We start from the raw sequence: 15511 nt of genomic DNA, 5'->3' as shown, positions 1-15511 counted from the left end.
AGTGCATCATGACATCATTTCAGCAGCCAATCACAGCCATGCCATTAGTTACATGCCTAACATGCATAACAGGATGTGACCACACTTCTTAGGATTCCTCATTGGCTGAATTAAATCAAACTGGCTCATTGCATTATGAGAACTTCCGATTCCGGTATTCGATATTGTAAAAGTATCGGAACTCAGTATCGGAACTCCGATACCGCGAATATCATCCGATACCCGATATTGCAGTATCGGAATGCTCAACACTAGTTGTAAACAATTAAGTAAAGGTTTATAATAAAAGCCAGCAAGCTATTTTATCACTTAGTATTGGGCTAATATCAATTAACCAATAGTGGCCAGTGAGATTGCAAGTCTCTAGGACATGAGGCATCCTGTATAATAATTTTTGTTATCTTAGTATTTTTGGAGATTTTTTTTTTTTAAATTGAATAAAAGTAATGATTATTTTATACATTTCTATTCCTTCCGTTATTTTGGAGAGTTGGTTATAAATTGTGATTTTGGAGTGTGATTTTAGAATTTAGTATTATTTAGAATTTCCCTTTATAAAGAGATGTGTGGGTAAGATTTTCAAACAAACTAGTAGCAAATATATAGAGCATGTTTAATTGCTCATATTATTATTCCATGTAAGGCTGAAACCTGAAGAAGTTTGTGGAGCATATTAATACATTGATGTTCCAAAATGTCTAAGCGCAGATTGAAAAATCAACACCAGGCTACCAGATACAAGCTGAAAGAGATTGTGCTGGGGACCGCACAATAAATTTTGCAGTTATTGTTAGGGTTGAGCGAAACGGATCGGACAAATTCAAAAATCGCCGACTTTCGGCAAAGTCGGGTTTCATAACACCCGACCCGATCCTAGTGTCGGATCGGCCATGAGGTCGGCGATCTCCGCGCCAAAGTTGCGTTTCATATGACGCTTTCACCGCCATTTTTCAGCCAATAAAGGAGGACGCAGAGTGTGGGCAGCGTGATGACATAGGTCTCGGTCCCCACCATCTTAGAGAAGGGCATGACAGTGATTGGCTTGCTTTCTGCGGCGTCAGAGGGGGTATAAAGGGGTGTGCACGCCGACCACCATCTTACTTCTGCCGATCTTAGCATAGGGAGAGGTTGCTGCAGCTTCATCAGAAGAAGGGATATAGTTAGGGAGGGAAGATTAACCCCCAAACCGCTTGTGCTGTAGCGATTTCCACTGTCCAACACCACCTTTTTTTTGCAGGGACAGTGGAGGCTATATTTTTGTGCATCAGCTCTGTAGCTTATTAGGCTGCCTTATAAGGCTCCCTGATAGCTGCATTGCTGTTTGCACGCTGCTGTGCAAACCAACTGCTTTTTTAAAAGCAAAAATCCTGTTGCTTCTTTCAGCACAGTTATTTTGTTTATTTGTCCATAGTGCACTTTTGTGTGCAGCAGTCCTTTTTATTGCTGCCATACTTGTCCTGAGATCATTGTAGGGAGATTGAAATTGTACTACAGTCCTTGTATTTTTTCATATATCTTCCAGCCACTTTCTGCCACTTACATTGTGTTGTTTTATACACTGGGCCTGAGTTTTGGTTCAGTCTCCCCCCCAAAAAAAAGTGAGATTCAAATTCTCACAAAGTGGATATACTAAAGTCCTGTTAGTTTGTCGTATATCAGCCAGCCACTTTCTGCCACTTACATTGTGTTGTTTTATGCACAGGGCCTGAGTTTTGGTTCAGTCTCCCCCCAAAAAAAGGGAGATTTAAATTCTCAACAAGTTTATATACACCTTCTACCTTGTTTTATAGTACCATATAACGGTCGTTATTTTGGTTAGATTTTCCAAAAAATGAGGAAGTCTGGTGGAAGAGCCCGTGGGCGGTCGTTGCAAGCTGGTACTGATGGTTGTGGTGGTGGTGGTGCATCTGATGGTAGTGGCAAAAGCACAATAGCACCTAAGGCTGGAGGTGTTAAGCCAGCGTCATCGTCTGGCTACACAAGGCCTCGAAGGCTCCCTTATCTGGGAGTAGGAAAATGGCTTTTAAAGCCGGAGCAGCAGGAAAAAGTTTTGGTTTCCTTGCTGACTCAGCCTCTAGCTCTTTCGCCTCCTCTTCAGAAAGTTCCAAATATAAAAGCAGCGAGTCGTCAGTGGATGCTCCCGGTCAGGAACAAGACGTTTCCTTGTGTCCTTCACCCAAACCAAAAGTGAAGGATGCATCAGGCGACACTACAGGTTACTCCATGGAGCTCTTTACACATACCGTACCTGGATTAGAAAGGGAAATTTGTTAACTGCCCATTACAAGATGAATCGGACATGGAGTGCACTGATGCACGGCCACAGCTAGATTATTATGCTATTCCATTGACTCAGATCACTACATTGCCCTCGCAGTGTACTGAGCCTGAATCTGACCCTGATGAGACTATGGTGCCCCGTCCCGAATGCTATAGCACCTTACACGGTGACACAGAGGAAGGTGCACATGACATTGAAGAGGAGGTGATAGATGACCCAGTTGTTGACCCAGATTGGCAGCCATTGGGGGAAGAGGGTGCCGCTGCCAGTAGCTCAGAAGCGGAGGAGGATGATCCGCAGCAGCCATCTACATTGCAACAGCTGTCATCTGGCAGGCCCGTATCAGGCCGAAAAGTTTGTCAAAAACAAAAACCGTTTTAGAACAGCGTGGCCATCCACTGAAAGTAGCACAGCGTGCAATGCCTGAAAAGGTATTCCATAGTAGGAAGAGTGCAGTGTGGCAATTTTTTAACCAAGATCCGAATGATCAGTGCAAAGTTATCTGTAAGAAATGCTCAAAGACCTTTAGCAGAGGGAAGAATCTTCAAAATTTAAATACAACGTGCATGCTTAGACATTTAACCAGCATGCACTTGCAAGCCTGGACTAACTACCAATCATCCCGCACCGTTCGTGCACCTGCTCAGAATGAAGGTAGTCAGCAATGCTACATTGCTTCCCTCACTGTAAGCCCACCGGTTAGGACACCACAAGCAGCAAATGTGGAGGTATCGTCGCAAGGCCAAAGCAGTCAGGGAATCACAAGGTTTTTGGTAGGAAACACTGTATGTAGGCCAACATCAAGAATATCATCACCAACCCTCTCTCAATCCGTCATGTCCACCACCACCACCACCGCTAGTTCCACCATATGCAGCTTTCCAGTCCAGCTCACCCTACAAGAGACTCTTGTTAGGAAAAAAAAAGTACTCATCCTCTCATCTGCGTACACAGGGTTTGAACGCCCACATTGCTATACTAATCTCGTTAGAAATGATGCCCTACCGGTTGGTTGAAAGCGAAGCTTTCAAAGACCTGATGGCCTACACAGTACCATGCTATGACCTACCCAGTCGGCACTCCTTTGCGAGAAAAGCCATCCCAGCCCTTCACCAGCATGTCAAAGACCGCATTGTCCATGCACTGAGGCAATCAGTCAGTGGAAAGGTGCACCTCACAACAGATGCATGGACCAGTAGGCATGGCCAGGGACGTTACGTGTCCATCACGGTGCACTGGGTTAATATGGTGGATGCAGGGTCCACAGGGGACAGCCATAGTGGGACAGTTCTGCCTAGCCCACGGTCTAGGAAACAGTTGGCTGTAGGCGTTCGCCACCCCTCCACCTCCTCCTCCTCCTCCTCCAGAAGCGAAAGCTTGTCCACAGAGCGCAGTCGCATGACCACTCCATCCGCCGCTGCCAGTGTTGCACACGAGGTGTCCCATTATCGAACAGCTAGTGGTAAGCATCAGCAGGCTGTGTTACAAATGAAGTGTTTGGGCGACAACAGACACACCGCGGAAGTACTGGCCGAGTACTTGCAGCAAGAAACTCAGTCATGGCTGGGCAGTGTACATCTTGAGGCAGGCAAGGTAGTCAGTGATAACGGAAGGAATTTTATGGCTTCCATAGCCCTTTCAGAACTGAAACACATACCTTGCCTGGCTCATACCTTGAACCTGGTGGTGCAGTGCTTCCTGAAAAATTATCCGGGGTTACCAGCCCTGCTCCTGAAGGTGCGAAGACTTTGCTCGCACATCCGCCGTTCGCCCGTACACTCCAGCCGTATGCTAAACTATCAGCGATCGCTGAATCTTCCCCAGCACTGCCTAATAATCAACGTTGCAACAAGGTGGAACTCCACATTGTACATGGTTCAGAGGCTGTGCGATCAGAGGCGTGCTGTAATTTATTTGTGAGAGGATACACATACACGGGCAGGCACTTGGATGGCAGACATGGAGTTGTCTGGTGTGCAGTGGTAGAAGCTACAAGACCTCTTTCAAGTCCTTCAGTGTTTTGAGGAATGCACATGGCTGGTAAGTGCAGACGACGCCATCATAAGCATGAGCATCCCACTAATGCGTCTGCTGATGCAAAGTTTGACGCACATTAAAGGAGCAGGCGTCTGCTGCTGAGGAGGAGGGAAGCCTTGACGACAGTCAGCCATTGTCTGCTCAGGGAACTGTCCTGGATGAGGTGGCGGATGAAGCGGAGGAGGAGGATGATGGGGATGAATATTTATGGGAGGAGGATGCTTCTCAAGGGGCAATAGAAACTGGTGGCGTTGCAAGGTCAGGTACAGTGTTTTTGCGGGACACAAGTGATGTTGATTTGCAAGAAAGTGCTCATCAACCCAGCACAATTGACACCTGGAATATTGGCCCACATGGCTGAGTATGCCTTGCGTATCCTAAAAAGGGACCCCCGCATTATCAAAATGATGACCGATGACGATTACTAGTTGGTCTGCCTCCTGGATCCATGATATAAATGAAAATTACAAAATATCATGCCACATGAGAACCTTGAGCAAATATTGGCTACCAAACAAGCAACTCTTGTAGACCGTTTGGTTCAGGCATTCCCAGCACACAGCGGTGGTGATGGTTCTCACACGAGCCGTAGGGGGCAACATGGCAGAGGTGTTAGAGGTGCACAAATCCGAAGTGGCGTTGGACAGAGGGGATTTATGACCAGGTTGTGGAGTGATTTCGCAATGACTGCAGACACGACAGGTACTGCAGCATCAATTCAAAGCGACAGGAAACTGCATTTGTCCAGTATGGTTACGAACTATTTTTCCTCCCTTATTGATGTTCTCCCTCACAGGTCATTCCCCTTTGATTACTGGGCATCTAAAATAGACACCTGGCCTGAATTGGCAGAATATGCATTACAGGAGCTCGCTTGCCCTGCTGCTAGTGTGCTATCAGAAAGAGTCTTCAGTGCTGCTGGTTCAATACTGACCGAAAAAAGGACACGTCTGGCTACCCGAAATGTTGATGATCTAACCTTCATTAAAATGAACCAATCATGGATTTCAAATTATTTGGCCCCACCTTCCCCTGCTGACACGTAGCTTGACTGAAAAATGTCTTGCTTTTGGCCTCCTCTTACTGACTGCTCCAATTCCTCCATTTGCAGCTGCTGAATGTCCACCATAGGCCATTTTTATACCTCCCTAAATGGGCTGACTCCCCCCACAGGGCCGTGGTCACCACCTGGCGCAAGCACCCGTGCGAGTGCCGTTTGCCTGGACAGGTGGGTGTGCCCACTCTTGGGCGACGGCACTGGCACAGGGTTCCTCATAGTACAATGAAGTGTCTCTGACGGTGGTGGTGCACAACCAACGTCAGACACACCGTCGTAATATGAGGGGCCCTGTGCCAGTACCGCCGCCCACGAGAGAGTGTTCCCCCAGCTCGAACAGCGCTCTACCACTTGCAATACTTACCTGTCATGATCTCCATGGCCAGAGAACTAGCATAAGCCTCAATAGGAACAAGCTCTTGGAAGATGTAACTGTACTGACCATGAACTAAACCTACCGCATCATCTAGAAGTAGCCAGGTAGCATGTCCTACTTTTTATCCCTATATGCCCAGCGCCGGCCGGAGAACTAAATAATGCTAGCAGAGGGAAATATAAGACCTGACTCACCTCTAGAGAAATGCCCAAAAGGAGACAGAAGCCCCCCACATATATTGGCGGTGATATGAGATGAAACAACAAACGCAGCAGGAAAATAGTTTTAGCAAATTTGAGGTCCGCTTTCTAGATAGCAGAAGACAGAAAGCATACTTTCATGGTCAGTAGAAAACCCTAACAAAACACATCCAGAAATTACTTTAGGACTCTGGCATTAACTCATAATACCAGAGTGGCAATTCCTGATCAACAAGAGCTTTCCAGACACAGTAACGAAACTGCAGCTGTGAACTGGAACCAAAATACAAAAACAAAACATGGACGAATGTCCAACTTATCTAGTAGATGTCTGGGAGCAGGAACAAGCACAGAGAGGCTTCTGATAACATTGTTGACCGGCAAGCATCTAACAGAGAAGCCAGGTTATATAGCGACACCCAGATCTAATCAGAACAGGTGAACAGGGAAGATGATGTCACAAGTTCAATTCCACCAGTAGCCACCGGGGGAGACCAGAATCCAAATTCACAACAGTACCCCCCCCTCAAGGAGGGGGCACCGAACCCTCACCAGAACCACCAGGGCGATCAGGATGGGCCCTATGAAAGGCACGAACCAAATCAGAGGCATGAACATCAGATGCAGTGACCCAAGAATTATCCTCCTGGCCGTATCCCTTCCACTTGACCAGATACTGGAGTCTCCGTCTGGAAACACGGGAGTCTAGGATTTTTTCCACAACGTACTCCAACTCACCCTCAACCAACACCGGAGCAGGAGGCTCAACGGAAGGCACAACCGGTACCTCATACCTGCGCAATAATGACCGATGAAAAACGTTATGAATAGAAAAGGATGCAGGGAGGTCCAAACGGAAGGAAACAGGGTTAAGAATCTCCAATATTTTATACGGACCGATGAACCGAGGCTTAAACTTAGGAGATGAGACCCTCATAGGGACAAAACGAGAAGACAACCACACCAAATCTCCAACACAAAGCCGAGGACCAACACGACGGTGACGGTTGGCAAAAAGCTGAGTCTTCTCCTGGGACAACTTTAAATTGTCCATCACCTGCCCCCAGATATGATGCAATCTCTCCACCACCGCATCCACTCCAGGACAATCCGAGGATTCCATCTGACCGGAGGAAAATCGAGGGTGGAACCCCGAATTACAGAAAAACGGGGACACCAAAGTGGCAGAGCTGGCCCGATTATTGAGGGCGAACTCCGCCAATGGCAAAAAAGCAACCCAATCATCCTGGTCAGCAGACACAAAACACCTCAGATATGTCTCCAGGGTCTGATTAGTCCGCTCGGTCTGGCCATTAGTCTGAGGGTGAAAAGCAGACGAAAAAGACAAATCTATGCCCATCCTAGCACAGAATGCCCGCCAAAATCTAGACACAAATTGGGTTCCTCTGTCAGAAACGATATTCTCAGGAATACCATGCAAACGAACAACATTTTGAAAAAACAGGGGCACCAACTCGGAAGAAGAAGGCAATTTGGGCAGGGGAACCAAATGGACCATCTTAGAAAAACGGTCACACACCACCCAGATGACAGACATCTTCTGAGAAACAGGCAGATCTGAAATAAAATCCATCGAGATGTGTGTCCAAGGCCTCTTAGGAATAGGCAAGGGCAACAATAATCCACTAGCCCGAGAACAACAAGGCTTGGCCCGAGCACAAACGTCACAAGACTGCACAAAGCCTCGCACATCTCGTGACAGGGAAGGCCACCAGAAGGATCTTGCCACCAAATCCCTGGTACCAAAAATTCCAGGATGACCTGTCAACGCAGAAGAATGGACCTCCGAGATGACTCTACTGGTCCAATCATCAGGAACAAACAATCTACCAGGCGGGCAACGATCAGGTCTATCCGCCTGAAACTCCTGCAAGACCCGCCGCAGGTCTGGAGAAACGGCTGACAAGATAACTCCCTCCTTAAGAATACCTGTGGGGTCAGAGCTGCCGGGTGAATCAGGCTCAAAACTCCTAGAAAGGGCATCCGCCTTAACATTCTTAGAACCCGGTAGGTACGATACCACAAAATTAAACCGAGAGAAAAATAATGACCAGCGCGCCTGTCTAGGATTCAGGCGCCTGGCGGTCTCAAGATAGATCAAATTTTTGTGGTCAGTCAATACCACCACCTGATGTCTGGCCCCCTCGAGCCAATGGCGCCACTCCTCAAACGCCCACTTCATGGCCAAAAGCTCCCGATTCCCAACATCATAATTCCGCTCAGCGGGCGAAAATTTACGGGAAAAGAAGGCACAAGGCCTCATCACGGCGCAGTCAGAACTTTTCTGCGACAACACTGCCCCAGCCCCGATCTCAGAAGCGTCGACCTCAACCTGAAAAGGAAGAGTCACATCAGGCTGACGCAACACAGGGGCAGAAGAAAAACGGCGCTTAAGCTCCTGAAAGGCCTCCACAGCATCAGGGGACCAATTAGCAACATCAGCACCCTGTCTAGTCAAATCGGTCAATGGCTTAACGACATCCGAAAAACCAGAAATAAATCGACGATAAAAGTTGGCAAAGCCCAAAAATTTCTGAAGACTTTTAAGAGAAGAGGGCTGCGTCCAATCACAAATAGCTTGAACCTTGACAGGATCCATCTCAATGGAAGAGGGAGAAAAAATATATCCCAAAAAGGAAATTCTCTGAACCCCAAAAACGCACTTAGAACCCTTGACACACAGAGAATTAGACCGCAAAACCTGAAAAACCCTCTTAACTTGCCGGACATGAGAGTCCCAATCATCCGAAAAAATCAGAATATCATCCAGATACACTATCATAAATTTATCCAAAAAATCGCGGAAAATATCATGCATAAAGGACTGGAAGACTGAAGGGGCATTAGAAAGACCAAAAGGCATCACCAAATACTCAAAGTGGCCCTCGGGCGTATTAAATGCGGTTTTCCACTCATCCCCCTGCCTGATCCGCACCAAATTATACGCCCCACGGAGATCAATCTTAGAGAACCACTTGGCCCCCTTTATGCGAGCAAACAAATCAGTCAGCAACGGCAACGGATATTGATATTTAACCGTGATTTTATTCAAAAGCCGATAATCAATACATGGTCTCAAAGAGCCGTCTTTTTTTGACACAAAGAAAAAACCGGCTCCTAAGGGAGATGACGATGGACGAATATGTCCCTTTTCCAAGGACTCCTTTATATATTCTCGCATAGCAGTATGTTCAGGCACAGACAGATTAAATAAACGACCCTTTGGGTATTTACTACCCGGAATTAAATCTATAGCACAATCGCACTCACGGTGCGGAGGTAGCGAACCCAGCTTGGGTTCTTCAAAGACGTCACGATAATCAGACAGGAACTCAGGGATTTCAGAGGGAATAGATGATGAAATGGACACCAAAGGTACGTCCCCATGAGTTCCTTTACATCCCCAGCTTAACACAGACATAGCTCTCCAGTCGAGGACTGGGTTATGAGATTGCAGCCATGGCAATCCTAACACCAAATCATCATGTAGATTATACAGCACCAGAAAACGAATAGTCTCCTGGTGATCCGGATTAATACGCATAGTCACTTGTGTCCAGTATTGTGGTTTATTATTAGCCAATGGGGTGGAGTCAATCCCCTTCAGAGGAATAGGAGTCTCCAAAGGCTCTAAATCATACCCACAGCGTTTGGCAAAGGACCAATCCATAAGACTCAAAGCGGCGCCAGAGTCGATATAGGCGTCCGTAGTAATAGATGACAAAGAGCAAATCAGGGTCACAGACAAAATAAATTTAGACTGTAAAGTGCCAATGGGAACGGATTTATCAAGCTTTTTAGTACGCTTAGAGCATGCTGATATAACATGAGTAGAATCCCCACAATAGAAACACAACCCATTTTTCCGTCTAAAATTCTGCCGCTCGCTTCTGGACAGAATTCTATCACACTGCATGTTTTCTGGCGTCTTCTCAGTGGACACCGCCAGATGGTGCACTGGTTTGCGCTCCCGCAAACGCCTATCGATCTGAATAGCCATTGTCATGGACTCATTCAGACTCGCAGGCACAGGGAACCCCACCATAACATCCTTAATGGCATCAGAAAGACCCTCTCTGAAAGTAGCCGCCAAGGCACACTCATTCCACTGAGTAAGCACAGACCATTTACGGAATCTTTGGCAGTAAATTTCAGCTTCATCTTGCCCCTGCGATAGGGACATCAAAGTTTTTTCTGCCTGAAGTTCCAAATGAGGTTCCTCATAAAGCAAGCCCAAGGCCAGAAAAAACGCATCCACATTGCGCAACGCAGGATCCCCTGGTGCCAATGCAAAAGCCCAATCTTGAGGGTCGCCGCGGAGCAAGGAAATCACAATCCCAACCTGCTGTGCAGGGTCTCCAGCAGAACGAGATTTCAGGGACAAAAATAACTTACAATTATTTCTAAAATTCTGAAAGCTAGATCTATTCCCTGAGAAGAATTCCGGCAAAGGAATTCTCGGCTCTGATACCGGAGCATGAACCACAAAATCTTGCAAACTTTGTACTTTCGTGGCGAGATTATTCAAACCTGCAGTTACACTCTGTAGATCCATTATAGACAGGTGAACATAGAGCCATTCAAAGATTAGAAGGAGAGAGAAAAAAAAGAAAGACTGCAGCATAGACAGACTGGCAAGTGATCCAATTAAGAGCACACTAACTACTAGAGAAAAAAAAAAAAAAAAATTTTCAGCAGACTTCTTATTTCTCTCCTTTCTCAGCCAAGGATTTTAACCCTTTAGTGGGCCGGTCAAACTGTCATGATCTCCATGGCCAGAGAACTAGCATAAGCCTCAATAGGAACAAGCTCTTGGAAGATGTAACTGTACTGACCATGAACTAAACCTACCGCATCATCTAGAAGTAGCCAGGTAGCATGTCCTACTTTTTATCCCTATATGCCCAGCGCCGGCCGGAGAACTAAATAATGCTAGCAGAGGGAAATATAAGACCTGACTCACCTCTAGAGAAATGCCCAAAAGGAGACAGAAGCCCCCCACATATATTGGCGGTGATATGAGATGAAACAACAAACGCAGCAGGAAAATAGTTTTAGCAAATTTGAGGTCCGCTTTCTAGATAGCAGAAGACAGAAAGCATACTTTCATGGTCAGTAGAAAACCCTAACAAAACACATCCAGAAATTACTTTAGGACTCTGGCATTAACTCATAATACCAGAGTGGCAATTCCTGATCAACAAGAGCTTTCCAGACACAGTAACGAAACTGCAGCTGTGAACTGGAACCAAAATACAAAAACAAAACATGGACGAATGTCCAACTTATCTAGTAGATGTCTGGGAGCAGGAACAAGCACAGAGAGGCTTCTGATAACATTGTTGACCGGCAAGCATCTAACAGAGAAGCCAGGTTATATAGCGACACCCAGATCTAATCAGAACAGGTGAACAGGGAAGATGATGTCACAAGTTCAATTCCACCAGTAGCCACCGGGGGAGACCAGAATCCAAATTCACAACACTTACCTCTCCCTGCTCCACCACTGTGTAGTCTGGGCTGTTAAATCCTTCAATGGCATTGCCAATACACATTTGTTGAAATGATAGATGATAGTTAAAATATGCAGGGGCCCTGGCCTCCATTTAGACCAGTTAATACTTTGCGCCTACTACCACTGTCAGCAGAGGAGCCCACCCCTGTACCTAGCTATGCCACCTGTTTATTTATGAACAATTTTTTGGCAGACATTTAGCCCACTTTATTATTTGGGCCTACTACCTGTGTCTGCCACTCATTACAGTTGTCCTCCACTGAACAAAGCACTGCCGCCTGTTTAGTCCTGTTACCAATTTTGAACTGCATTTAGCCTACTTTATTATTTGGGCCTACTAACTGTGTCTGCCACTCATTACAGTTGTCCTCCACTGAACAAAGCAATGCCGCCTGTTTAGTCCTGTTACCAATTTTGAACTGCATTTAGCCTACTTTATTATTTGGGCCTACTAACTGTGTCTGCCACTCATTACAGTTGTCCTCCACTGAACAAAGCAATGCCGCCTGTTTAGTCCTGTTAGCACATTTGAACTGCATTTAGCCCACTTTATTATTTGGGCCTATATCTGTGTTTCCTCCTCATCCTGCCCATTGCCCAGCCACTGCTAGATGAGTCTGCTGGTACATTGACCCAGACCACTACATTCCCCTTGCACTCTACACAGCCAGAATCTGACCCTGCTGAAAGTCAGGTTCCTCTTCCCGCATATTACACCACCTTACACGGGGACAAAGAGGAAGGTGCAGATGAAAGTGCAGGTTCCTTCATCAGGTGTGGGGGCATACTCGTTGGCGATGTCATTGGCACACAGGGCCCCTCATAGTACGCAAAAGTGTCTCTGCGGTGGGAGGCGCCACCGGCTGTCAAACACACCGCCGTACTATGAGGGGCCCTGTGTCAGTGCCAATACCAACGAGTGGGCCCCCACTGCTTGCTCAGGATCACAGCACTTGCAAAGTTGGAATACTTACCTCTCCCTGCTCCACCGCCATGATGTATTCCGCGTTTCCTGGGCCCACGAAAATCTTGAGCCAGCCCTACCCCCCCCCCCCACAATAAGTAATAAGAATTGATATTTTTGGCATTAAAATGGCCACTGTAGGTGTTTTCCTGTCCTCCACTCACTGCCAACTTTGATTCCCCATAGACTTGCATTGGGTTTCATGTTTCAGTCGGCCCCCGACTTTTCGCAATAATCGGCCGTTTTCACCCGACCCGACTTTTGACAAAGTCGGGTTTCGCGAAACCCGACTCGATCCGAAAAAAGTAAAAGTCGCTCAACTCTAGTTATTATCATTGCTAGAGATAGGGAGCACAATTTTCACCATTGCACAATGTGAAAAGTTTTTAAAAAGTTACCCAAGGGGTCTGTATCAGACCAGCTGAAAGACGTCGTAATGGGGATATCACAAAACATTTTGCAGTTATTACAAGAGACAGAGATAGGGAGTTTCACCATTGCCCAATGTGCAAAGTTTTCAAAACATGAAAAACATTACCCATGTGGGGTTTACATAGATGACCACTAAGTTGAAAATGTCCCAGTTGGTGGACATTCCCCCCTCCCCCTGAATTGCACCTGGTGTACATGGCCCTCACCTGTAATCTTTATGGGTGAAAAGAGCTAGTACTTCTGCCAGCAGCGATTTCTGAGGGTAAACTTTTTAGCAAGTCTTCCACAACGGCCCTCTGGCATGCATGCACTTAAAATAGCATGTCTGCCTCCGACAGGAGAGAAGGAAATTTCTTGTACCATGGTACAAGAAAGGTGCACAGCCAATATTTCATGTTGGACAAAACGTGTTTTACACGAAGGTCTTGAGAAAGGCATCTGGACATGAACTCTGTCATGTGTGGCAGACTACAAAGAGTCAAACGTTCAGTGTCCTCACCAGGAAGAACACTAACCATCCCCTCCTCTTCACGATGCATAGCCTCCTCCTCCTCTTCAGGCCATCCGGGCTGGACAATTAGGAAAACACGGCACTTCTAGATTTCTGGTGGTGCACAAGTAGGATAACCAAATCCATCAGCTGTGATGTAGAAATACTTGGCACTCGTATAAGAGTGTTCAAGAACTTATTTGAGTGAAGAATTTCTAGAAATAAATTAGACGTTTCGGTCAATACCTGACCTTCATCAGTCATCTGGATAGAGGAGATCTGTGTGGCAGCGTGCTGTGTGGGAGTCTGCAGTGTCCACTGCTAAGTGCGCCGCCACACAGATCTCCTCTATATAGATGACTGATGAAGGTCGGGTATTGACCGAAATGTCTCCTTAATTTCTGGAAATTCTTCACCCAATAAATAAGTTCTTGAACACACCTATATGAGTGCCAAGTATTTCTACTTCCAGGCTGGACAGGTATGAAGCCGGGATTGGGAGTCCCCACTGTAGCGCAGACCAAAATCTCCTTTTCCTCCTCATCCTCCTCTTCCTGTTCCTTGTTATTACCCTTAAAATATTGTGTGAAGCTGGGCTGTGTGGTATCAGCCACTAAAATCTTTCTCCATAGCAACCTGCTCTGCATTCAAATCTTCCTCTGAGACTCTGCAGAGAACGTTTGAATAGACAGAGTAGCGGGATAGTCACGCTGATTATAACTTCATCACTGCTCACCATCATGGTGCAGTACTCAAAGTTTTGAAGAACCTCACATATGTCAGCGATCCACACCACTCGGCAATTGTTATGTATGGGGGCTAAGTGTCACTCTGACAGCATTAAGAAACTGGAATTCAGACACTGCCCTCTGCTGCTCACTAAGCCTTGCTAACATATGAAAGATCGAATTCCAGCATGTTGTCTGGTCACAAATCAGTTGGTGACAAGGCAAATTAAAGCGCTGCTGCAGTGAAGCTAGACCAGCAAAAGCCTGAGATGACTTTCATAAATGTGCATTGACACTGCGTACCTTGGCAAGTAGGTCCGGCAAGTCAGGGTATGTTTTTAAAAACTACAGTACAACCAAGTTCAGAATGTGGGCTATGCATGGAAAGTGTACCAGCTTGCTGTGCTTTAAAGCCGCCACCAAATTACGCCCATTATTGCACACAATCAGACCTGGTTGGAGGTTCAGCGGGGAGAGCCACTGATCGGTCTGTTCTTTTATACTGTTTAACAGCTTTGCTTGGTTGTGAGCTTTATCACCTAAACAGATGAGCTTCAGCAGAGCATGCTGCCGCTTTGCCAAGGCAGTGCTGCAGACTTCCCAGCTAGAGAGTCATGGGGAGGCTAGTTCCGCTGAGGATGAAAGACAGGAACTGGATTACGAGGAGACTGAAACCCTGATGGAAGTTGGGCTCGCTATTCTTGTTATGGGTAAGATGTGTGATGTCCCAGCGTCTGACTCTTTCCCAGACTCCACCAGGTGTAACATGCGCTTATGTAACATGGGGACGGCACACCAGGAAAAATAGTGGCAGCTGGGAATCGAGTACAGTGGGCCTGCTACCACCAAGAGGACGTGGAAAGACTCAGTTTCCACAAGTCGAAACGTCAACATTTCCAGGGCTAGCAATCTGGCAATGGCAATGTGGGTGTTTAGCGTTTGAGATGTGAGTGGGTGGATATTTCTGCATTCTGTTAAACGTCTGGGGCAGGGACAACTGAGCGTTGGGACAATGAACTGGACATGGTTGCTGACTGTTGTGTGTCACTTCAGATTGTGGGCAGGAGGCATCTGTTCCTGCTTTATGGACTGCAGATTAAGGCTACTTTCACACTAGCGTTAACTGCAATTCGTCACAATGCGTCGTTTTGCAGAAAAAACGCATCCTGCAAAAGTGCTTGCAGGATGCGTTTTTTCTCCATTGACTAACATTAGCGACACATTGCGACGGATTGCCACACGTCGCAACCGTCGTGAGACGGTTGCGCCGTGTTGTGGCGGTCCGCCGGGAGCAAAAAACGTTACATGTAACTTTTTTTGCTCCCGACAGTCCGCTTTTTCCGACCGCGCATGCGCGGCTGGAACTCCGCCCCCACCTCCCCGCACCTCACAATGGGGCAGCGGATGCGC

The 15511-nt window shown here is 46.7% G+C and overlaps 2 protein-coding genes across 2 annotated transcripts in view; one reads left to right on the top strand and one right to left on the bottom strand.

Moving 5' to 3' along the window:
- Positions 1-15511, top strand: part of LOC143764694 (uncharacterized) — a 103593-nt gene that overhangs the window by 36383 nt on the left and 51699 nt on the right. The window lies entirely within an intron of this gene.
- LOC143764698 (uncharacterized) overlaps positions 1-15511 on the bottom strand; it is a 103896-nt gene that overhangs the window by 87129 nt on the left and 1256 nt on the right. The window lies entirely within an intron of this gene.

Source organism: Ranitomeya variabilis, chromosome 4, assembly GCF_051348905.1.
Source record: "Ranitomeya variabilis isolate aRanVar5 chromosome 4, aRanVar5.hap1, whole genome shotgun sequence".
NCBI lineage: Eukaryota > Metazoa > Chordata > Amphibia > Anura > Dendrobatidae > Ranitomeya > Ranitomeya variabilis.
The sequence above is the reverse complement of the archived record's forward strand: the minus strand, read 5'-3'. Positions and strand labels throughout refer to the sequence as shown.